Genomic DNA, 24,016 nt, shown 5'->3' with positions numbered 1-24,016 from the left:
GCCTTCGGTTGGGCTAAGGGTTGTGATCCTGAGCACAGGGGTTCCAGCTCTTAACCCCACAGGGGAATGGAGAAAGGACGAACTTAATCTGTTGGACAGAAAGGAGCCTGAACAAATCAGCGTATGCTTCCGGTTCCTTCATCAGGATCTCAAGAGAAACCCAGAAAATCCCAAGAGGAACAATTCTTCTCTGCTTTATTTACCTCCATCGCAGTCCTCTCCACCTCTTCTTCTGCCTACCTAGTGGCTCTTGGATGGAAAAAGGTCCTTGAGCTGATAGAATTTCTGAGATAGAAACTGAGAGAGGGGCTTTGAGACCTCCTGATAGGATGTGGACACAATCTAAGAGGGCTCTTGTTTGTAGCTGCCTCCTATCTCTGCTCCCTAGGTTGTCAATTCTGTACCCTCAGGAAGCAGCCAAACCAGAGTAGGTAGAGCACCCAGTTTAGGGCTCAAGCCCAAACCCTGAGACTAAGAGTCTTGCCATCCATTTATCAGTGTTTACTGTACTGCTCCCTTCTTTCTCCACCTGTAGGTTTGACATCCATACCTGCCCAACATCAAGCAATGCCAACTTTCTGGTGGGGAATAAACTGAAATTTACCCAACTAGGTGCCTTGAACGCATGGATTCTGAAAGTATTGAAAATTTCCTCTAACTTCTCTTGCCGCTACTCTACAAAAGCTCCTCAGCAAGTACTCTTCCAGGCCACTTGTTGAGGTTGTGTCAAGAGTGGGATTTGAACGCACGCCTCCTGAGGGAGACCAGAAGCCCCACTTGTGGGAAAGACAGAGCCTTGAGTCTGGCGCCTTAGACCACTCGGCCATCCTGACGCTGCAACACCAAACAGCTCTCTCAGCCCTTGTTTTCGTCCACATGGTATGAGCCGCTCAAGGAGGCCAAGACAGCGTCTCTCTTTCAACACCTACATCACATCTGGTTTTTAGACACCATCACCCTCATCTAAAGTTGCAGGTTTCCTACAACCCTGTGCATTCTGAGGTGTTCTAATCTCCCCCCTCACTTATTTGGGGAATAAAAGATGGACACTAGGATAGAGGCAGAATAGAGACACTTAGCTTAATGAGAACCTCAAAGTCCCGCACGACGGGCCACATAGTCAGGAAGCAGGCTCCCTCGGCTTTCGCAAGCCACTTTCTGTCCAAATTGGGAAACCGGTCCAGTGTCCATTCCCCTGTGAGAACAAGAGCGGAGAGTGAAGGAAGCCCTCTGCTCACTTTCACCAACTGAACCCAATCCGAGGCATTGAAAGAAAGGGAATTACGCTTCCCGTTCCTCCGTCAGGATCACCAGAGAAACAGGCAAAAATCCCGAGGAACAATTCTTCTCTCTGTTATCTACCCCCAACGCAATCCTCTCCGCTTCTTCTGCCTCCCTCGAGGCTCTTCCAGGGAGAAAAATCATTGAGCTGATAGGATTTGGGGGATAGAAACCGAGAGAGGGGGTTTGATAGCTCCTGAGAGGAACCTAGAGGGTTAAATTCACAACTCTTTCAACTCCCAGAGCCCTTCTACAGCACAGATGATTTGTATACACCTTCACCGTGAGCCAAACTGGCAGGTTTCCGGGAGCCCTGTGAGTCCTATGTTGTTTTAGTCTCCCTGCTGATTTATTCGGAGAATAAAAGATGGACACCAGAACTGAGGCAGACTACGGAGACCGCATTCTGAGAAAACAATGGTGAACCTCCAACGCCAGCAGTGTGGGCCACGTAGACAGGTAAACAGCACCCACAATCTTGACAAGCTTTTTTCCAAAATAACTGTTCTTTTGGAAAACTAGGTAGAGCCTTTTTGACAATCTGGCTAAAGATTTTAGTGCCTAACTGGGAGCCTAGTTCTTCTGAAAATCTGGCCCTAGTGGTGGGTGTGAGACCTTCTGAAAATTCTGGCCAATGTGTCTGGAAGCTCCAAGAAGCATCACAACTTTGAGCATTTACTAGAAGAGGATGAGCAAAACCTTCCTTCCTTGACCTACAATCAGCTTGAGCGCAGGCTGAGCTTTCAAGAGAATTGATTTCATTCTTAGATGCAATGCAAAACAAACACCCCCCTGTAGACATTGGAAGAGGGAGTCTGAAATGGATCTGCCACTAAACCCCGTTGCCTTTCATCAGTAGCCACCTGAGCAAGAGGGTAACCATTGGCCTAGAGATGAAAGGCCCATAGCCCATGCTCAGAAGTCTTCAGCAGGTAGATCTTAGGAACGGAAAATCTTAATGATCTTTCTCTGGGGTGGTTGCTTCCAAAGACTTGTATATAGCGCTGGGTGAAAGATTTTTGGATTGAATATTCTATTTAGTGAAATATTTTGGTGGACTCAAAATGATTGTTTGGTTTCAGCAAGAAAAGTGAAAAAAAAAAGAAAAAAGATCTGCAATGTTGTTCTAATTTAGGTTAGGCTAGGTAACAGGGAAAAACTAAATTGTTTGCACAAGTGAGCGTATTTGTCTGAAAGGGTGTAGGGGCTGGGCTTTAAGGGGCAGAGAGCCATATTGTAGTAGTTGGTAGCTTTGCTTTCCCCAGGGCCTCCAAAGAGTTTTCAAGCATTCTGCAGGAGGCCAGGAAGTTGCATTCTTCCTGTTGAAGGACAAGTTCGGAAGGAACGGTAGACTTTTGTTGAAAAGGGTAATTCCCTCAGTGAAAGTTGAACACGATGTTTTTATTTTGTTTCACCAAGAAAATTGTGGAAAGCTTATTAATCTATGGTGATCCTGGATGTTTATTGCTGTTTTCGCTCAGCTCCAGTAGGTAGTTTCGGAAGCGGATTCATTCTGCATTACAGATGGTACAAGAAGAGAGATGGAAGGAATTCCTGTTCTCAGCATCAAATCCTGAGCCCAATGAAAAACACTGAAGCACAATCAAATGGCGCCTTAGGTTCATCCATGATAATCAAAATAGCAAGACAAAGAAATCTGAAGAAGAGTCCTCTGCTTTCATTTACCCCACCGCAACCCTCTTCACCTCTTTCTCTGCCTACTTAGGGCTTGTTTATAGAGACTGAATTAGGACTGAAACAGCATAGAACTCACAGGGCTCCCAGAAACCCATGAAGGTGTATACAAATCATCTGAGCTGTAGAAGAGCTCTGGGAATTGGAGGATTTGCGCCTTCTTGGCCTGCTTGCAAAGCCCGTAAGAAGTTAAAGGAAATGAAGACGGCTAAGTTACCATCTGTGCAGTGTCAGGGTGGCCGAGTGGATCAACCCTACAATTATTCATGTTGGATCATCCTCACTTCTCTGCTTTAAACTCTTCAAGCTAACTCAAAGCTTAAATCCGGTATTAGATAATAAAAACCTTTTCTATTCTTTCAAGATCTGCTACTTCCATTCACAAACTGACCAAACACACTTAAAAGGCACATTTCTCTACCCCTCAATGCTCCTTTTTTCAACCGCATAAGAATAGTAAGAAGAAGAAGAACTCAGTTCATTCATTCGACTAGTACAGTGTGCTTTTTGGCTATATTAACAGGAAAGATCTCTCAATAGAATGTCACTGATAGGTACTAAAAGAAACTGCATCATCTGCTCCCTGAAGAAGCAGACTAACAAATCAAGACTGACACACCCCTAGAGCCCCTACCAGGGATATTCTATCTGCCACCCAAGATCCAGAAACCTGGGAATCCTAGATGCCCCATCATCTCAGGCATTGGCACCCTGACAGCAGTATTTTCTGGCTATGTGGACAGTCTCCTCAGGCCCTACACTACCAGCACTCCCCGCTATCTTTGAGACACCGCTGACTTCCTGATGAAACTACAATCCATTATTGATCTTCCTGAAAACACCATCCTAGCCAGTATGGATTTAGAAGATCTCTACAGCAACATTCCACATAAAGGTGGACTACAAGCCACAGGAACAGTATCCCCGATAATGTCACTGAAACTTGGTGGCTGAGCTTTGTGACTTTGTCTTCACCTACAACTATTTCATATTTGGGGATGATTTAAACTTTTAAATCAGCGGCACTGCTATGGGGACCCGCATGGCCCCACAGTTTGCCAACATTTTTATGGCTTTCTTAGAACGACATTTCCTTGGCTCTTTTCCCGTAGCGCCCCTGCTTTACTTGCACTACAGTGATGACATCTTCATCATCTGGACCTACGAGAAGGAGGCCCTTGAGGAATTCCGCAAGGATTTTAACCATTTCCACCCCACCATCAACCTCAGCCTGGAACAGTTCACACAAGAGATCCACATCCTGGACACTACACTGCAAATACGCAATGGTCACATAAATACCACCCTATACTGGAAACCTACTGACTGTGATACTTACCTACATGCCTCCAGCTTTCATCCAGACCACATCACATGATCCATTGTCTATAGCCAAGCCCTAAGATACAACCACATTTGCTGCAATCCCTGAGGGAGAGATACACACCTACAGGATCAAGCAATACCCACAAGGGGTATTGCAGAAAGAGATTGATAGAGACAAAAGGGTACCCAGATGTCACCTACTACAAGACAGGTCCAACAAAGAAAGTAACCGAACACCACTATCCATCACCTACAGCCCTCAACTAAAACCTCTCCAGCACATCATGAAGGATCTACAACCATCCTGAAGGACGATTTCTCACTCTCACAGACCTTGGGAGACAGGCCAGTCCTCACTTACAGACAGCCCCCCAACCTGAAGCAAATACTCACCAGCAACTACACACCACACAACAAAATCACTAACCCAGGAACCAATCCCTGCAACAAACCCCATTGCCAACTCTGTCGGCATATCAATTCAAGGGACACCATCATAGGACATAACCACATCAGCCACACCATCAGGGGCTCGTCCGCCTGCACATCTACCAATGTGATATGTGCCATCATGTGTCAGATACATGTTAGAATCTTCCTCAACTCCTCCAACAAGGCTTTGGTAGTTTGGGCTTGACAGATTAGCAGGTTGAATAGGAAAATCTTGAAAAAAACTACAGTTGACTTCAGTGAGGGCGTAACAAAGGCCATTTTTCTACTTTCCATCACACTCTCTCAGTCATTTCTGTAGGGGGTGAAGTCTTCCAGGCACATGTCATTACCAAAACAAGGTAGAGTGAGGACATTTGCTAACTTCTTTGCCACACTGATGCTCTGAGTTGCTTTGATTCTGTTCATAAATACTAAACTCCCCTTGACGGTCTAATGGAATAATTAATCACAGTGAAACAAATTCAGAATCATGGTGGACCAGTTCAGTGGTTTTAGTAAAAATAAATAAACAAACCCAACAACAGTATTTGCTAACCAGGGTTTTATTTTTTTAGGCTAGGATATTCAAATATATTGAATGGAAGTTGAGTGCCTAACTCCCTTAGGATTTTGTGCTTTATTTATTTATTTATTTATTTATTTATTTATTTTCCCAGCAGCTCCTGCCTGCTTGACTTTGTTCTCTGTACGGAACTCTTGGCTTGTTATGCACATACCAGTGACCCTCATGTGGTTCAGAGATTCTGCCCCAGAGGAGACATCTAGAGAATGGAAATTGGTTCCCCCCCTGTGATTCAGACTGTGAATATGATAAAAAGGTTCATTTGTTCCACAGATTCAGCACACCATCCAGAAGTTCGTTCAATAGGAGCTTGCATCTCGCTTCCATTCTGAACAGACAGATACTCCTGCTGTTTCTCTTCAGCGTCCTTTAACACCAGTCATTGTTATTGTTTCCATTACAAGGATGACCAACGTGGCCCCTGGCTGAGCTTTGAGGAAACAGCATGCGAGAGTCACCAAGGGTAGGAGTTTCAAATGGCTTCAGACTCCTTTTGAAAAGCTCCTGATTTTGGAAATACAAGTAGCCGTAACAGCCAATGCTTTGGAAACATGTGTATTACTCCCAAAATTAAGGTAGGCTTCTAGACTAGGAGTTTCAAAACACAGCACATTTAGAAGGTGGCATAGGTTTCCTAGATTCATGAATTTCAAGGCCAGAAGGGACCATTATTATGATCTAGTCTGACATCCTCTATAACTAGGCTTGGAAAAATTCAAATTTTTTAAAAATATATTTTTCATGGATAATATCAGTGTTTATTTGTAAACATTTTTATCAATTTAAATTTTCACAGCTGTGGGGAATTTATATGGGGGTGATGGTCAGACAATAATTATGTAATGACAGTAGACATTGAGATTCAAAAAGTTTAAGCTTTATAATCCTTACAACACAAACTGTCAATGTCACACGTCAAAATATACGAATTAAATAGCCTTAAATTAAACTCAAATGAGTTCTCAAGCAACATTTTTCTTATGTTGCTGAGCGATACATTTCTATTATCAACAGAAATATTTTTTCTTTGTTTTGTGTTTGTATGGTGAAGTTGATGTTTACCGACATTTACTGATAAAAAGCTGATACCTCCGAGTCCGCTTATGCAGCAGTCATTACAGCTCATTTTATACTCCTTAAGGTTTGACTCTAATAAGTGCTCCAGCAGCATTTTTCTACCTTTGCCTATTTCTAAACTTCAAGGATCAATGGCAATATTTTTTCCGCTGGTTTGCGTGCGTACATTGAAATCAATGTTCACTGACATTTACTGATAAAAAACAAATGCATCCAAGCATATGTATACCATATGCCAAAGAATCCCACCAAATGATTCCTGTATAACTTTTATGTCAGATATAGCAGATAGCAATGCAGGTTTTTTTAAAAAAAAACAGCCTAGTTTAGTGGCTAGAATGACCAGCTAAGACTCAAGAGACATAAACTTTATCCCAGCTCAGCCATTCACTTGCTGTGTGACCTTGGGTAGATGGTTTCCTCCCTTTGCTTCACCACAAACCCTTTATTTAGCTTGTGAGCTCACTGGACTGGGGCAGGGCTATCTCTTGCTGTGTGTCTGTACAGTGTAAACAGGGCTATAATCTCAGTTGTCACCTCTAATTGCTACAGTATTACAAATCATAGTGGACATGATGGGAACTGCCCAGTTGAATTGTTATTAGGCTTATGGATCCCTAGATGTAGCTTCCTGTTAATGTCCTAGGATTCTAAGCAGATAACTTCCAGTCTAAGCTCATTATGAGTGTGCCAGACATGGCAATTTCATGCAATATCCTTGGGATACCTTACTGGATTAAGTTTAAGTATTTTGGAAGTCCATTGTATTCAATGAATCGTTTCTGTATTATTGTGGGTCAGAATTGTATGCTACCTCTCAATGGGGGAGATATGACAGGTGTGAGACGTAGAGGGTTCTACAGACGATATTGAAAAATGTGCCAGACAAGAACAGATTTTTGAGACAAAAGTGGGGGACATCTGTGAGGACGATTATAGGGGGAGGTGAATACAAATTCCCCACCTCCGGTTATGCACTTTCCCCACCTATGCTTATGCAAAATCCCAGCCATTTGTAGCTGCACCCTGAGCAGTGGGTCATTGTCTGCTGATGACATGTTACATGATGATAAGATCAAAGGCCCAAGATATTTAAAGAAAAGGAACTTTTCATGGTTGTTCTGGTTCTGAATCAGTTATGGACTTGTAACCACAGGGAAAACCCAGTTGTGGATATGATGGACTGACACTTACCAGAGACTGAGGCTGGAGTTAGGTGACCTCTGTTAGTCTTTTTAGCATGTATGTAGGCTATTTTATTATTTTTAATATGTTTTTTCTACAATGCTTTCACCCTACAATAAATGTCCTTGCTTATAAAGAACTGCATGGAAGCATAACTGTGAGCCATTAAGCTGTTCATAGCCTTGGGAGAGAAAACAAAGCAGTGGTGCTGGCATGTGTAGGCAGTCTGGCTAAACAGTATAGGCAGAGAACTGTGCAGCCCAGAGAAAGCCTGGTCAGGAGGGGGAGAGACATGGGCCTCTACCAAAGAAAGGGGATGGCTGAGGAGCTACTAGCCTAAAATGAGGTCTTCAGCGGACCACCGGGGAGAATACAGGTGCAGTTGCCTTGAACTGTGACAATGACTATCAGATGCTACGGGTGATCCCCAGTTCTACTCTGAGTATGTCCATTCGTGTCTAAGTGCCACTCCCCTTCGTTCCAGTGAGAGTGGTGGGTAATAGAAATAAATTAACAACAGGAACGTTAAACATTTCCTCCCTAAAAATCTCACAGAAGGGGCAACCAATGGAATGTAAACTCAGAACAATATTTGATTTTGTTTCATGTTGGTTCAATGAAAATATCTGGATTGTTCATGGCAAACTGGGCTGATAAAGAGAGAACAATAAGAGTTTGAAAATCACCACTCTAAAGTTTTCACTGGAGTCTGCTCTGTTTCTTTCAGGACCCCTTTTGCAAAAAACCTAAAACACTCTGAGACTGTGCTTTGCTGGAATGACTGCTTTCCATGCGGCTATTTCCCGTTATCAGATATGCATAGTGTTGATCTGTGAAGAATTCTTCACCTCTTGGGAACTGCTGAAAATAAATTCATCAAGGACTATGGTCAGGTTTAATGAGCAAGTGTAAGGCAATTTGGAGTCCCACTTCAACATGGGATGGAAGATGCTTTTGCAACTGCAAAGTAGTATGATTAATATGTCTACTTTATACATAACTCTTATAACTGCAGTGATAGATAGATAGATTTGATTTTCTATCTATCTATCTCAGCTTCACAAAGAAACGAAAAATCAGTAATTATTTTGCCTCTTTTTACTATACAATTATAACTGAGTACACAATGTACCTATGGCTGCAGAAAGAAAACCCTCTATCACAAAATGTCCGACTCCAACCCAATGTATTGCATTGGGATCAGGTTCTGCAACATGGGGGGAGGGGATGGAACCTTACGCTGCTTTCACTTTCTGTTGCTTTGTCCTCTTCCTCCTGCAGGGATGGAGAACCAGACAGAGGTGAGAGAGTTCATTTTCCTGGGCCTCACCAATGTGAGGAGTCTTCAGTGCTATCTCTTTGCCCTCTTCCTGCTGCTCTACATGGCCAGCGTTTTAGGTAATTGTGCCTGTGGTACTGGCCGAGCCCAGGCTTCACACCCCCATGTACTTCTTCCTGGGAAATCTCTCCAGCCTAGACATCTTCTACTCCACAGTCACTGTGACCAAGATGTTGGCCGGTTTCCTCTCAGGGCACCAGACCATCTCCTTCACCAGCTGCCTGGCACAGCTCCATTTCTTCCATTTCCTGGGCAGCAGTGAGGCCATGCTGCTGGCTGTCATGGCCTACGACCACTACATGGCCATCTGCAACCCACTGCGCTACACACTGGTCATGAGCCCACAGGCTTGCCTGCTGCTGGCAGGAGTCACCTGGGCCATTGGCTTCCTGCACGCCCTGATGCACACGGTCATGACCTCCTGGTTGCACTGCTGTGGCCCCAACAGTATCCACCACTTCTTCTGTGACATCAAGCCCCTGCTGAGCCTGGCCTGCAGCAGCACCCGCCTCAACCTGAGCCTCCTCCACACCGTCACTGGGATTATTGGTGTGAGTCCATTCATCCTCACGCTCCTCTCCTACCTCTACATCATCTCCTTCCTCTTCCTGAAGGTCCGGTCACGGGAAAGCAGGAAGAAGGCCTTCTCCACTTGCACCTCGCACCTCACCATGATAGCACTGTACTATGGGACAGCGATCTTTGCCTACTTGCGTCCTTCTTCAGGAAGCTCCAAGGGAGAAGAGATGATCATCACCCTAGTGTACAGTGTCATCACCCCAGCTCTGAATCCCGTCATCTACACCCTGAGAAACAGTGAGGTGAAATACGCCACCAGGAAATTCATCACTAGAAAACTCTTCCCTGAATGGAACTAAGTAAAATGACTGCTTCTTGTTTTGAAGTGAAAAGGAGAGATGTTGACCAAGGGAATTATAATGTAGGGGATCTATCTTCAATATCCGCTGGAAAAATAGACTGTAGGTGACATTCTTGCAGTGAGCAAGATGGAGATGGAAAAATGTCCTCCCAGGATTTCTTCATCTCTAATTGTTAGAAATTTGGTACATAGGTCCCATTTGAATATTTATTGACTTATTAGTTGTAATTCTGGTTTCCTCCCATTGTTCATTATAAATGAAATTTCTTTCACTATAAATCGCTTCTCTGGCTTGTATTCATAGCTGGCAACTAAACCTACAATTGTGATCAAGGTGTTTTAATGTCTGTGCAGCCAGCTTAAATGAACCTAATTTTTAAAGCCCCATTGATTTGTTTCTTTTCCCTATACCCCTCTTCTTGTCACAACAATGGAGAGTTAAGATTTTTTGGATGCCCCAACTGTGCATGTAATAAACCTTGTGTGCTTATTTGTGGTATCTGTCTTGGTACACTTAAGAATTGGGGTTGATCTTATGAAATGTCTATATCTGTATGAAATTTCTGACAGTGGCTGAGCCCCAACTTTCCACCCTAATGTCCTTCTTCCTGGGCAAAACATCTTCTGTTCCACAGTCACCATACCCAAGATGCTGTCCAGCTTCCTCTCAGGGCACCAGGCCATCTCCTTTACCAGCTGCCTCACCCAGTTCCATTTCTTCTACTTCCTGGGCAGCAGGAAGGCCATTCTGCCAGCTGTCATGGCCTGTGAGTGCTACATGGCCCTCTTCATCCTGCTGCACTACACGCTGGTCAGGAATCCACAGGCCTGCCTGTGGCTGATAGCAGCCACCTGGGCCACTTCATCCCTGAACATGCTGATGCAACAGTCATGATCTACTGGCTGTGTTTCTAGTGCCTCAGCTGCTTCTATGGCTTCCTCTGTGACATCAAGCTCCTGCTGAGCCTGGCCTGCTGCAGCACCCTCCTCAACCTGAGCCTCCTCAAAATCATCACTAGGAGCTTCACACTGGGTTCTTTTGTCCCCAACTTCCTGCTGTACCTCTACTTAATTTCCTTCCTCCGGACAACCATGGGAAATCAGGACCAATGTCTTTTCTACCTCTACCTCCCAGCCCATGATGGTGTCTCCATGCTATGTACCAACTCTCCTGGGGTCTCCTCTGAAAGGAATATTATAGTCATCCACATATACAATGTCATCACCCCAGTTCTGAACCCCTTGATCTATCTCTCAGGAAGGCGGAGGTGAAATTTGCCCTGTAGAAATTGCTGAATAGAAAACTCTTCCATGAAAGGACATGAATAAAAAAAAGACACATAAAACCCTTTAAAATTATGATTAAAACCTTTTAGTCTTTTTGGACTCCAAGATTTTTAAGTACACATTAGATTCCCTCTCTCCTCTCATTTTTTTACCCTTCAGGGTGTCACCATAGGGCAGTGCTAAGTTTGTTTGGGTACCCTAATATCATTTCTTGCTGTAACATGTATGCATATTGTTTAACTTTCATTCTGAATTTCCTGTGGGCTTTTGGGGGAGAATTACACCTTCATAATGTATTCTACCCTAAATTAAGGACATGTTCTCTAAACCTGGACTCCATCTTAATGACTGCTGGTAGTGAAACTTTGAAGGATAATGGTGAGGAAATTACCAGGAACCATACCAAAAAGAGTATTCATATAGTTCCTATATGCAAAATTTCATTGTTTTAACTAGATGGGAAGTTGGAAAAAATTATGATAGGGCAGAGTTAAGGTTATTTTCGTGGCTTAACTGTGCATTTTCATTCCTTAATATGTTTGGATTTAATTTGAACTTTAACTTGGAAGTTCTTGGATTTTAACACTTCATTTTGTATAATTACAATATCCCTGCAGTGCATTTTACCCAAATTTACTGATGTAAAACATTATCTCTGTTTTAACACCGATTTTGTGTGATACTTGCAAAGGGAAGATGGAAATGGAATATATAACTTCAGCAGCCAGTCTGCATTGGACAATGAAAAACATGTTGCAGGAGACAATCCTGGCCCTTGAACATAACGAAAAGTTGGCAATGAACTATATAATGTGGGAGAACAATCTGTGTTAGCCACTGAAAGATTGATTCTACAGGAGAACTCACAATGGCAAAAATGGGTGGAAGGAGCTGAACAAATGTCATAGCAAGACTCTCTCATCTCTACTAATTGTGAGGCAACATTAGATGAATTAGTAATTAATATTTATTATTATTACTTTAACAACTTTAGGCATCAAATGAGATCAGAACCCCAACGACTTGAAAAAGTTAAAAAAAAATAGTGATAGCCAGTCCCTGCTCCCTAGAGAACTTCCAAAGTAAAGTGTTTCAAAGGAAAATATGAGAATTAGGCAATCATGGGCTAGATATACTAAAGAACTTAGGTGCTATGTTATGCACCTAAATCCCAGAATCAGGCCCCACTGGGAATCACAAAACCCTGCTCAGCTGCCTCCAAATGCTGTGGGTGCCTCAACTCTCTTGGAACATAATTTTTTCAGGAAAGAGTTCCCTAGGCACCTATGTTTCTTCCTCTGACCATAACCATTGGAGCCCCATGCCAGGTATCTGGACGTCTAAGCCCCAAAGTGATGCAGAAAATAGGGGAAGATAGTTGTTCCTTCATCTAAGCAGCCTGAAGAGCCTGATCTGGTAAGCCTGCTCAGAGCTCACCTACCAGATTAGGCTCCTTTAGGCAAGTTTATACAAAACAAACGGGACAGGGTTGGAAACACAAAGGTGGATGAGTTCCCTTGATAAGTTTTAGACCAGTTGTCATGGTACTCATCCAGCATGTGGGAGACCCTCAGTTTAAATCCCCCCTCTGCCTGAGGGGTAGAAAGGATTTGAATAGGGATCTATCACCTCTGAAGGGTTATGGTATATTGTGATGTTGGGCTTCCTCAGTCCCTCCTATATAAGCTGTTCCACTGTGAATAAATAATGAAAGAATCCATAGGCCAGAGAGAGAGAGAGACCAAGCATGGGGATAACTCTTCAGCCTGGTGATTAGGGCACTCACCTAGGAGGTAGCAAATCCCCTACTCTCCCTCAGGTAGAGAAGGAACTTGAAATGGGGGTCTCACAGATCCCACATGAGCATCCTAACCACTGAGCTAAAAGTTATGAGGGAGTTCTTTCTCCCTCCACTCTCCCCCCGGACCCCGGCTTCTTGCAATAACACCATAGGCACCAAACACCAAGAGAGAGAGTTTGCAGCTGAGAATCCCAGCCAGAGTGAGGCACCTTCCCACATGCTGGACATAGGCGCCTATCTCTAGGAGTGGTGCGGGGCTTAGGACACAACCTTCTTCTTGGAATCTCCCATTGGCTAGCTTAGGCGAGGAGCCAGCTATCATGCTGACTTTTTTGAATCCCATTGTGAGGCACCATAGAGTCATAAAATCATAGGACTGGAAGGGACTTTGAGAGGTCATCTAGATCTCAAATTTTACAAGTGTACGCTCTATGCCATTATCTAATTCACTGTTGAAGATATTGAACACTGAAGTGATGCAGTTGCACAAATCCCACTGACTTTTAGTGGGCTTTTGCTCCTAAGTCACTTAAGACCTTTTGAAAAGCTTATCCCTAGTTACTGAAGAAGGCAATAAATCAGGAAACGGGTTCTATTCTTGGCTCTCCCAGTGGCCTGCTGTGTGACCTTGGACAAGTCACATCCCCTGTGCCTCAGTTTCCCTTTAGAAGAATTAAGTCAATGGTGCTGTACCATCTTTCTAAAGTGCTTTATAAGATGTGCATGCAGATTCCCTTGCTAGCAGAGCTGTTGTTATTCCATTAATCCAGGGGTTCCCAAAATGTGAGCTGTGGCCCAAAGATGGGCTGTGCCATAGTCTTGAGTGGTTTGCTGGCGCAGACATGGGGAGGATGGGGGGCATTGACAAGCGGACAGCAACGGCATGGTGGCCAGAAATGGACTCTGCCCAGAGCCGACGGAGCTCAGCACCCCCGGTGGGCAGGTGAGGGTGAAGCGATGACGCTGGGTGGAGGGCGACGAGAAGGGGCCATCCGCAAGAGGTGGCGACTCCCAGGGCAGTCGGAGGAGGCTGGAGGGTTCACAGTCATTTATGCTCTGAGTCATCGCCCCCCACAATCCATGGCTGCTGGGCCTTCTGGATCATCAGCCCCACAGGCCTACCAGGGACAATGTTGTGATTGGGTCCATCAGCAGCACAGGTGGGCCTCAGGGATAAAAAATTGGGAACCCCTGCATTAAGCAGTGGTGTAGGGCTGCTCTGAACAGAGATTCAGTGCTTTCTCTTAAAAATCATATTTCAAACACTGAATATTACCACCAAAGCCTGAAAAGCTTTTGACCAACAATTTTTCAGTTTTTGCAGAAAATAAAATTTTTCCGACATTGTTTTTGATAAAAAGTCATTTTTTGTCCAAATTGTGTTAGATGGAAAACAGTGACCAGCTCTAGTGCTGAGGTTGAAACAGAGTCTGGCAAGAGCCAAAGAGCCTAAAGGAATTAGGCACCAAACTCCCAAAGTGTGCTAATGGGAGTTGGGCACTTGACTCCCTTTGCCGCTTTTGAAAAGTCCAGCCTACATTTCCAGCATAGAAAATAATTCTGCCCTGCAAGAATTAGATTTAAATAGCAGGTTAGATGGTCAGGGATGGTCTAAGTATATTTACTCCTCCCTCAGCATGGGGGCATGGACAAAATGACCTCTTGGGGTCCCTTCCATCCCTACATGACTATTATGCTACGTAAACAAAACCTTTGGAACATTTTCATGCAAACAGGTCTCACTCTCAAAGGGTTACAGCACAGAGATAATTAAAAATTAGGATCATAGGCAAATGAATTTCAATGGGATTTGGCCACTTGACTCCCGTGGGATCCACTGAAAATCCCAGATATAGACAATTACTCTCAGCCTGTTTACAAATTGGATGCAAATCGCTTCCAAGAAACTGATGAACAAATGTGGAAGAACTGTTGTGTTTTAATATGGCTAAATGTCAATGTATACATCTCAGAAGAAACAATGGAGGCCATGCTTACAGGCTGGGGGGTCTGTCTTGGGAAGCATTGATTTTGAAAAAGATTTTGGAGGCACGAGGGGCAGGCAGGGGGTAATTAGCTGAACATTAGCTCCCAGTGCAATGCTGCAGGCAAAAGGACTAATGTGAGCCAGGGATGCACAAGCAGGGTAATCTCGAGTAGGATTAGAGAGGTTACTTTACCTCTGTATATGGCATTGGTGCAACTGCTGCTGGAATACTGTGACCAGTTCTGGTGTCCACCATTCAAGAAGGATGCTGAGAAATGGGAGAGGGTTCAAAGAAGAGCCACAAGAATGGCTAAAGGATTAGAAAACCTGCCTTATAGTGATAAGCTAAATAGATTGAGCTCTTGGAGTCTAACAAAGAGAAGGTTAAGGTGTGACGCAGAGAAAGGTACGATGTGATCCACTGAGTGGAAGTTGAAGCTAGACAAATTCAGACTGGAAATAAGATGCACATTTTTAACTGTGAGAATAATTGACCACTGGAAAAATTTACCAAGGGTGATGGATTTTCCATCGCTGACAATGTTTAAATCAAGACTGGATGTTTTTCTAAAAGATCTACTCTAGGATTATTGTGGGGAAGTTCTATGGCCTGTGTTATATCAGAGATCAGACTGGATGATCACAATGGTCCCTTCTGGCCTTGGAATATAGGTATCTATGAACTCCCCTTCCTTTAAGTTTATCACTGCTTGCCTTTGTGATGCACTGTACCTTAAAATAGCACCCCGTAACCCTCACACTCATAATTTGTATATGATTATGATATTTTGTACAGAGGATGCCATGTAAGATATCCAATGAAAGGTCATATGTTGAAACTCATTGTTCTGTCAAAATATCTATATCATCATTGTATATGGAATTATGATATTCTGCTATATGGCTGATATGAAATGTGTTGTGTGTCTGGGAGATGCCCACAGCTAGCTGTCCGGTGGCAACAAAGGAGATGACCCACATCCAAACAGGCATTAAGTGACCATCACAAGCCATTGACTAGAAGGGTAATTGTAAACAAGAGGTTTACAATTCTGTAAGAGACAGTTGTGCAAGCACCACACAATGGGGATTGCTCAACTCTATGACTCAGTTGTGCAACCGCCCACGAGGACATGCCTAGGTCAGAATCTTCTCTGGGACATGAGATGAATTGAGAGTATAAAATAAGGGACAGTGGCATCCTGAGACCACCACTCTCCTCCTGCATCTATCCTGAAGGTAACAAGAATGCTGGGAAGACAAAGACTTTGAACTGAGGAGATTGGTCCCAGGCTGAGAAGGAAATTCAGTTTGTGTATTAAGAACTGTAGCATGCCTGTGACATCCAGTGGGGTGAGAAGAGCTGTAAAATCCAAATCTTGTTTAGTCTAATAGAGTTTAGGATTTAGAATGTGTGTTTACTTTTTATTTTCTTTGGTAACTATCTCTGACCTTTATCCCTTATGTCTTTCTGTAGTTCAATTTATTTGAATGTTTTCTCTTTACCAGTGAGTTTGTCTAAAGTGCTTGGGGAATTTGCTCAGATTACGAAGGCTGGTGCATGTCCACTATCCTTTGACAATGTGGCAAACTAATTAATGAGCTTCAAGAGAAGGTCTTGAGCAGTGTAAGATGGTGCATTTCTGGGGTGCAAGACTAGAGCCTGGGGGTATTTGCTGGTGTCTCCTTCTATATAGTTCATGAGTGACTTAGAAAGCATTAATGCAACTTCCTTGGGTAAGTCTCTGTATGTTGGTGGCTGAGTGATAACAGCAGCTGGAGTGATAACAGCACCTGAGTGAAAACAGCTGCTTGTCACTAGGAAAGCATCATGAGAGACAGCCCAGGCTGGAGAGTTAAGGAGGATGAAAATTTTCAGTTTTCCAGTTTTCAGATGGAAAATAAAACATTTTTTGTAGGAAGGAGATTTTGGGGGAAAATGTTTGTTTTCTTGCAAACCCAGGTTTTGGCCAGTAAGTTGTTCATCCTGAAACTTAATGGTGATGCTATAAATGTCAAAGACATCAACTATTTTCCTGCTGATCAAATCAACCAAGCAAGAAGAGGGCAGTCTCTTGTGAGTGACATTTTAATTTGAATTGTGAATGGGTGGAGCTTAGGTTGTGTTCAGAGCAGGGAAGATTAACACCACTCTTTCTTTTGCAATATGGACTGGGGATGTTAAAAAAAAATAACTTTGCAAGCAGGGGTGGCTCCAGGTATTAGTGCAGCAAGCGTGTGCCTGGGGCTGCAAGCCATGGTTGGCAGCGTGCTGGTCGCCATGAGGATGGCAGTCAGGTTGCTTTCGGTGGCATGCCTGCCAGAGGTCCACCAGTCCTGCGGCTTTGGCAGAAATTCAAGGGGGACGCCGATGGCATGGCATGGGCAGACCTCCTGCAGGCATGCTGCCAAATCCACGTGACCAGCGGACCACCTGCAGGCACGCTGCCGAAAGCTGCCTGCCTGCCGTGCTTGGGGCGTAAAAAACATAGAGCCGCCTCTCTTTGCAAGGAGTGCCTAGATGTTCCTGAACCAGCCCCTCCAAAGCATCCACACCATGCTTCTCTGCTAATATAGGAAGGGGGGTAGAAAACGCAATTCATCTCATAGTTCAGTTTCCTCAGAGCTAAGGGTGATGCTCAGAAATTCTCAAAACCACACTCTGTTGGCCTTCTTTATGAGTTTGTTGCCATATAAAGTTTTCAAGTCAGACCCCCAGCTGGCATAAATCAATGTAGCTCTGTTGGAGTCATTGGGACAGACTCCCAACTGATATAAATCAGCATTGCTCTATCAGAGTCAATGGGGCCAGATCTCCAGCTGGTGTAAATCTGCACATCTCTGTTGGAATCAATGGGATCAAATGCCCAGCATTGCCCCACTGGAGTCAGTGGGGACAGATCCCCATCTGGTGTAAATCAGCAATAGTGACATTGATGCCTTCTTCTCGGAAGAGGCATTGCTTCTGTTTTAAAATGAAACTCTTCTTCCCCTGAATCATACTTGGTTTGACAAGCTGGTTTTTCATTTGTTGAGCTGCGGCTCTACTGAATTTCAGTGAAGGTCAGGTGCCCAACTCTTTTAGGTTCTTTTGAGAGTCCCAGCCTGAGTAATTGAAAACACCATGACTGTATAGGACTTAATCCTACAAGGTGGTGGGAATTGCCTTTAAAGGCTCCCAACTCCCTCTGAGAACTCTTGTTACCGAGATTTAAGGAGATTTCCTATAGGAGTTAGGTGTCCAGTTCCCATTGAATTTCCAAGGGAATCAGGTGCCTAACTCCCTCAGCCTCCTTTGAGAATTCCAGCCTCACTACCTTGCAGGATCAGGTCCTGGTGAGTGAAGGTAGTACATCATGAAAGTCACATGGCTGTGATACATCATGGAAAATGAAGTTCAGTTGGGGACCTGTTCACAGAGGTTACCTGGGACATGAGGCACCTGAACTATAACTCCCAGAAGGCACAGCAGTGGCATTTCAGAATTAAAAGACCTCAGTTTTTGGTGAAACATTTCACTCTTTGGCTGCAATATTTCACTAGTCAACAGAAAATCAAAAAAAATATGTTTTCAGGTCTTCAGTTTTTTCAAGAGAAATTTTGTAAAGAAAGGAGAAACATTACTGAAAATTTTTATTTACTTGAACAGTCATATTCTCTCTTCAAAAGAAGTTTCAGCAGAAATTTTTTGACCATCCACACATATAACATAAGGACTTGGCCGGAGCTGGCCAACTTTCCCAAGAGCAAGAAATAGGAAAATAAGAAAACAGAAAACAAGTTTAAATGGGGAGTAAGTGAAATCCACTTCATCTCAGTACATCCTTAACTGAAGATATTATACAGGTCAATGGCTTATCGAGACGGTAAGAAATATGTTGGAAGGTGGAAATAGCACCTGAACTGAACCAAACCAGTGTATTTAGGAGCTATCGACCAACATGTTTTATAGCACAAGGCGATTAGCAAATGATGGACAGGAATGTTTTTTTCCTTTCTGATATATAGCAGAGATGGAATGGATGCCTTAAAGCCTAAGGACCACACATTCAGCTGGAATACTAGACTGAACTCCCATCCTTAGACCTGCTCTGCTCCAGAATAGGGTGGTGTGCATCCTTAGACCTGCTCTGCTCCAGAATAGGGTGGTGTGCACCCCCCACTGTGAGCCCACTGGACCCAGGACTCTATTCAGTTAATTGAAAGAAAAAAAAAAACCTTCTTCTTCCTCATCATACTCCCGAGAGCCTCTTTCACATCCTTGTTCCTGAAGCTGTAAATGAGAGGGTTTAGCATGGGGATCACCAGGGTATAGAACATGAACACCATTTTGCTCTGGTTGGGAATGGATATAGTGACTGGCTGGGCATAGATGAAGAAGGTTGTCATATAGAACAGACTCATGGCCATCATGTGGGAGGCACAGGTGAAGAAGGTTTTATATCTACCTACTGCAGAGCAGGCCTTGAGAATGGTGGAGGGGATGAAGGCATAGGAGGGGACACCACAGTGACAGCTATGATGACATTGCAGAGGGCGAACACCATGACCTCATTGATATGTGTGACATATATCATCCCTTTCTGTGTCACAATGTAACATTTTGCTTTTCAGTTTTTTTTTTAACTTTTCCTCCCCCTTTCTACTTTCCTTTTTTTTTTCAGTGGCAAAAATGGAAAATGAAGCAAAGGCTGGGGGAGAGGAGAAAGTAAGGAAAAAGAGGAAACCAAAAAATGAAAAAAAATGAAAATAAAATTTTCAATACACATTTTTGTGAAAAATGGTGAATTAAGGAAAAATTGCTTTCTGATACTTGTACATTATTTCACATTTTCAGGAGTTTTCATGAAAAAATATTTACCAGTTTTTGATTAGTTCAAATGAGCATGTGAGGCCTTAGTTATCACTTAGTTTAAAGGGGGTTAGATTGAAATATAGAGCTGGTCAGTGGAGTTGCAGCCTTGATTTCCATGGAAGTTCTCAGTTTACACCATTCGAGTATCGGGCAACAAACTGGGACAAAACCAAAATCTCAAAAATTCTTACAAAGCAATTTTTTGGATAAAACCTCTTTCTGGGTCAATAAAAATATTCCATTAGGATAAAAATCTGCATTTTTTAAATTTTATATTGTATTTGCTAAAATACAAAAAATTTTGAAACAGAAAGTTTTTTTTTAAATGAAAAATCGCAACATCACATTCCAATAAGGTTGAAATGGAGCTTTTGTTGAAATGCTTAGCAAATCTTGTCACAAAAATTCATTTCCTTTTTTTCAATGAAATTTTGAAGAAATAGACACTTCCCCATGGAAAGTTTCAATTTCAACAAAACAGCATTTTCTTTGAAGAAAAAGTTGTTCCATGGGTAAATTTTAGATCAGCTCTACTCTCTAAATACTTTTCTAGCTCATCACTGCAGTATCTGAGTGCTTCACAGTCCTTAATAGATTTGGGGACAGATTTTTAGACCAGGTGGCATTTACAAATGTGCCTCACTTCCACTGATTTAAATGGAAATAAGGCATCTAAGTGCTTGTAAAAAGAGAATATGGGGCTTCCAGGACCCCAGAACTTCCCACTTTGCTGCCTGGCAGGTTGCTGGGTCTTTGAGCACTTTGTGAGGAGGTGGAAACGCTTTGAAAAGTCAAAACAAAATATTCTAAACAAAATTTGGGAATTTCTGGTCTGTAGGAAATTATTTTTTTTCTTCAGCATAACTTCTCTTTTTGAAATTTCAGAATTTCCCACAGAATGTGAATTTGAGTTTCCAGCCAGTTCCACTACCAACAAAACAAATTCAGCAGTGTGCATTCACACTTGGCCAGTTGTGCTGGAACATGGTGCCCACATAGCATCAGGCAAAAGATGTGTGCCCATCTGGATAAGGATAGGCATCCCTGTAGACATGCGGACTCAACCCTGTGGCACCTCCTGCTGGTCTGTTCCAGGAATCAGCTTGTGCTAGCGCTGGAGCACCCCCTGCAGGCTGGTGATCGGCCTGTCCTCTGGCCCCCGGGTCCCTTTCAGGACCCTGGTGCCCTATTAGCTGGGGTGCTGCCCCTGAGCAGTAAGCCCTTTCTCTTTGGGTCTCCCCCTCCCCAGGGAACCTCCACCTCACCTAAGTATATGGCTACTGCCAGTCATTGTCTATGCCCACGTCCTGGGGCAGGCTGCAGTTTCAGCTACTCATCACCGGCAAGGTGGGGTTTATACCTGCTGCCTTTGCCTACCCCTGGGCTGCCCTCTGCAATCCCCAGTACCTCTTGGCCTTATGCTAGGCCGCAGCCTGGGCCTTTCCAGGTTGGAGCTCCCCAGCTCCTCTGCCTTTCCCCAGCCCTGCTCCACTGAGGTACCCTGTCTCTAGCTCCCTACAGCCAGGCCCTTCTTCCTGTACAGGCAGAGGGAGACTGTTTGGGCTTCTGACTCGCAGCCTCTTACAGGGACCAGCTGTGGCCTGATTGGGGCATGGCCCAGCTGAGGCTGCTTCCCCAGTCAGCCCAGCTTTTAGAGCTGCAGCTGTCTCCAGGGCTGCTTTAAGCCCTGAAGGGCAGGAGCGAGTAACCAACCCACTACAATCTCATTGTCCTTTTCCCCACCTTCTGGCATGCTATCTTGGGGGACATTTTCACAATGAATTGTGGGATACACTCACACCTCTCAGGGAAATGGTAAACTGATAAGTACAGGTAGTCACACCCAACATCTGACTCTCAGAGTTAAATTAATCATTTCAAGGAGTAGACAAAAATACCATTTGACCTGCTAACCCAATCAAATCTAATCAGTCTAATTTCAGACACACTCAGAGAACTTTCCAGGGTCTGGCTACAGACTGAGGGTCTGATTTGCCTCTCACCTCACCCTGATGAAAATCAGGAGTAACTCCACTGGAGTCAATGGAGCTGATTCCCACCATTATGTAAATCATAAAACCACCCCCTTCCACTCCCAACATAGGTTACAATGCCTTATCTGTTACATGTATACAAGAAAGACATACGTTTAAAGTATAACTCCTTACTTTAAGATACTTTAAGAAATCCTGTTGGATTTCTTAGGGGGAAAATAAAAGCCACTTCTAATACATATCTCCTTGTTTGGAAATATACACTCAGCAATGTTCAATTTTACAGTGCTGAGGCTGCTGGGTTTTCAGATGACTTCTCCAAAATGGAGATATCTTCCCCCACCATCCTGATTTTGATTACAGTGTCTGAATCTCTCTCTGTTGGGTGAAATGCCAAGTAATTCTAGGGGGAGTGCTCTATCCTGATTTGTCCTGGGGCCCCTGGGTGGAGTTATGGGAGGGAGAGAAAAAGCCATGAGACTTTAAGTAGCCTTGTCAGAGACGGATCATCAGTTTATGCTATTGTATCTTTATCTCCAGAAGTCACAGGACTGGATGAAAAGGCATTTCTTCATCTCCTGTGTTGGTGAAGGAACCCAACAGCATCCTCAACTTCAAATAATTTTCACAGATTGGTGAGTCACCATTCTCCTGCCAGCTAGCAAAAGAAGCATCAGAGCCGAGACAATCACCATCAATGGCAAATAATATTGAAGAAGTGCCATAAGAGACACAAAGTTCCAAGGACTTTAAGTATGCAGTCTTTATCCTTTTAGTTTTCCATTTTTGTCAGCAGGGATACATGCTAATATGCAAATAAGCATTTTGTAACAGCAAAGCATTGGATGGAGGCAGTATATGTGTGAATGTGTTTCAGTGTGTCTGGTTGAATCTCCTACACAAGTAATTTATCAGATTTTTAAATCAGACCTAAATTAAATAATTTTATGACTTAAGGAGACCACACAGATTTGTAGATTCATAGATTTGTTTTGAGGTCCAGAAGGAGGTGAGAGGCAGATCAGCTGAAAGTCTCTGGGTGAAGATAAAAGGGTGAAAATACAGGGGTGATGTCATGGTAGGGGTATGTTATAGATCATGAAATCAGGAAGAGGAGGTGGATGTGGACTCTCTAGAACAAATAACAAAATTATCCCAAACATAAGACCTGATAATAATGGGGGACTTTAACTACCAAGACATCTTTTGGAAAAGTAATATGACAAAACACAAAATAGTCAACATGTTCTTGGAATGTTTGAGGTACCATTTTTGTTTCAAAAGATGGAGCAAGTAACCAAGGGAAAAGCCATTTCAGACTTGATTAGGACTAACAAGAAGGAATTGGTTGAGAATCTGAAGGCTAAAGGTAATTTGAGTGAAAGTGATCAATGATAAATGATAAATTTAATAATTTGAAGGAAAGGAAGGGGAGAGAGCAGCAGAATAAGGGCAATGTACTTCAAAACTCAAAGAAATGGGTAGGTAAGGTCCCATGAGAAGAAAATGTAAACAAAAAAAAGAGTTCCTGAGAGTTGGCAGTTTCTCAAAGATACAGTCTTAAAGGTGCTACAGCAAACTATTCCGGTGTGGAAGAAAGATAGGAAGAATAGTCAGAGGCCCATGTGGCTCCATCAGGAGCTTTTTAATGTTATGAAAATGAAAAAGGAATAAAAAACGTGGAAACAGATTGCTAAGGATGAGTACAAAAGAACAGCACAAGCATAAGGGACAAAATCCGAAAGGTTAAGTCACAAATGAGTACACCTAATAAGGGACATAAAAGGCACTAAGAAGAGGTTCTTTAATATTATATTAGGAGTAAGAGAAGGACAAAGGAAAGTGTAGGTCCTCTACTTAATAGGAAAGGAGAGCCAATAACTGATAATATTAAGAAGACTGAGGTATTTAAGGGGCTGTTTTGCTTCAGTCTATCACTAAAAAGCTTAATGGTGACCAGAAGTTTAACACAATTTCATACTAACAACAAGGGGAAAGGAACACAAGCCAAATAAGAAAAGAACAGGTCAAGGAATATTTAGATAATGTTAAACGTATTCAACTCAACAGGGCCTGATGAAATTCATCCTCGGGTACTTAAGGAACTAAATGAAGCAATCTTAGAATCATTAGCGATTATCTTTGAGAACTCATGGAGGATGGGTGAGGTCCCAGAAGGCTGGAGAAGGGCACACATAGTTTCTGTCTTTAAAAAAAATAGGACGAAAGAGGACCAGGGAATTTTAGATCAGTCAGAACTTTGGTACCTGGAAAGTTACTGGAACAAATGATTA

General features: G+C 43.2%; 1 non-coding gene and 1 pseudogene across 1 annotated transcript; one reads left to right on the top strand and one right to left on the bottom strand.

Moving 5' to 3' along the window:
- Positions 1–724: 724 nt before the first annotated feature.
- Positions 725–833, bottom strand: TRNAL-CAA (transfer RNA leucine (anticodon CAA)). The gene is made up of 2 exons: positions 796–833; positions 725–770 (listed from the first exon to the last, which is right to left on the bottom strand). It is a non-coding gene; the product is annotated as a tRNA-Leu (tRNA).
- A 7,975-nt stretch (positions 834–8,808) lies between these two features.
- Positions 8,809–9,960, top strand: LOC127032841 (olfactory receptor 12D1-like; annotated as a pseudogene).
- Positions 9,961–24,016: the final 14,056 nt, after the last annotated feature.

This window comes from Gopherus flavomarginatus, chromosome 12 (genome assembly GCF_025201925.1).
Source record: "Gopherus flavomarginatus isolate rGopFla2 chromosome 12, rGopFla2.mat.asm, whole genome shotgun sequence".
NCBI classification, from domain to species: domain Eukaryota; kingdom Metazoa; phylum Chordata; order Testudines; family Testudinidae; genus Gopherus; species Gopherus flavomarginatus.
The sequence above is the reverse complement of the archived record's forward strand: the minus strand, read 5'-3'. Positions and strand labels throughout refer to the sequence as shown.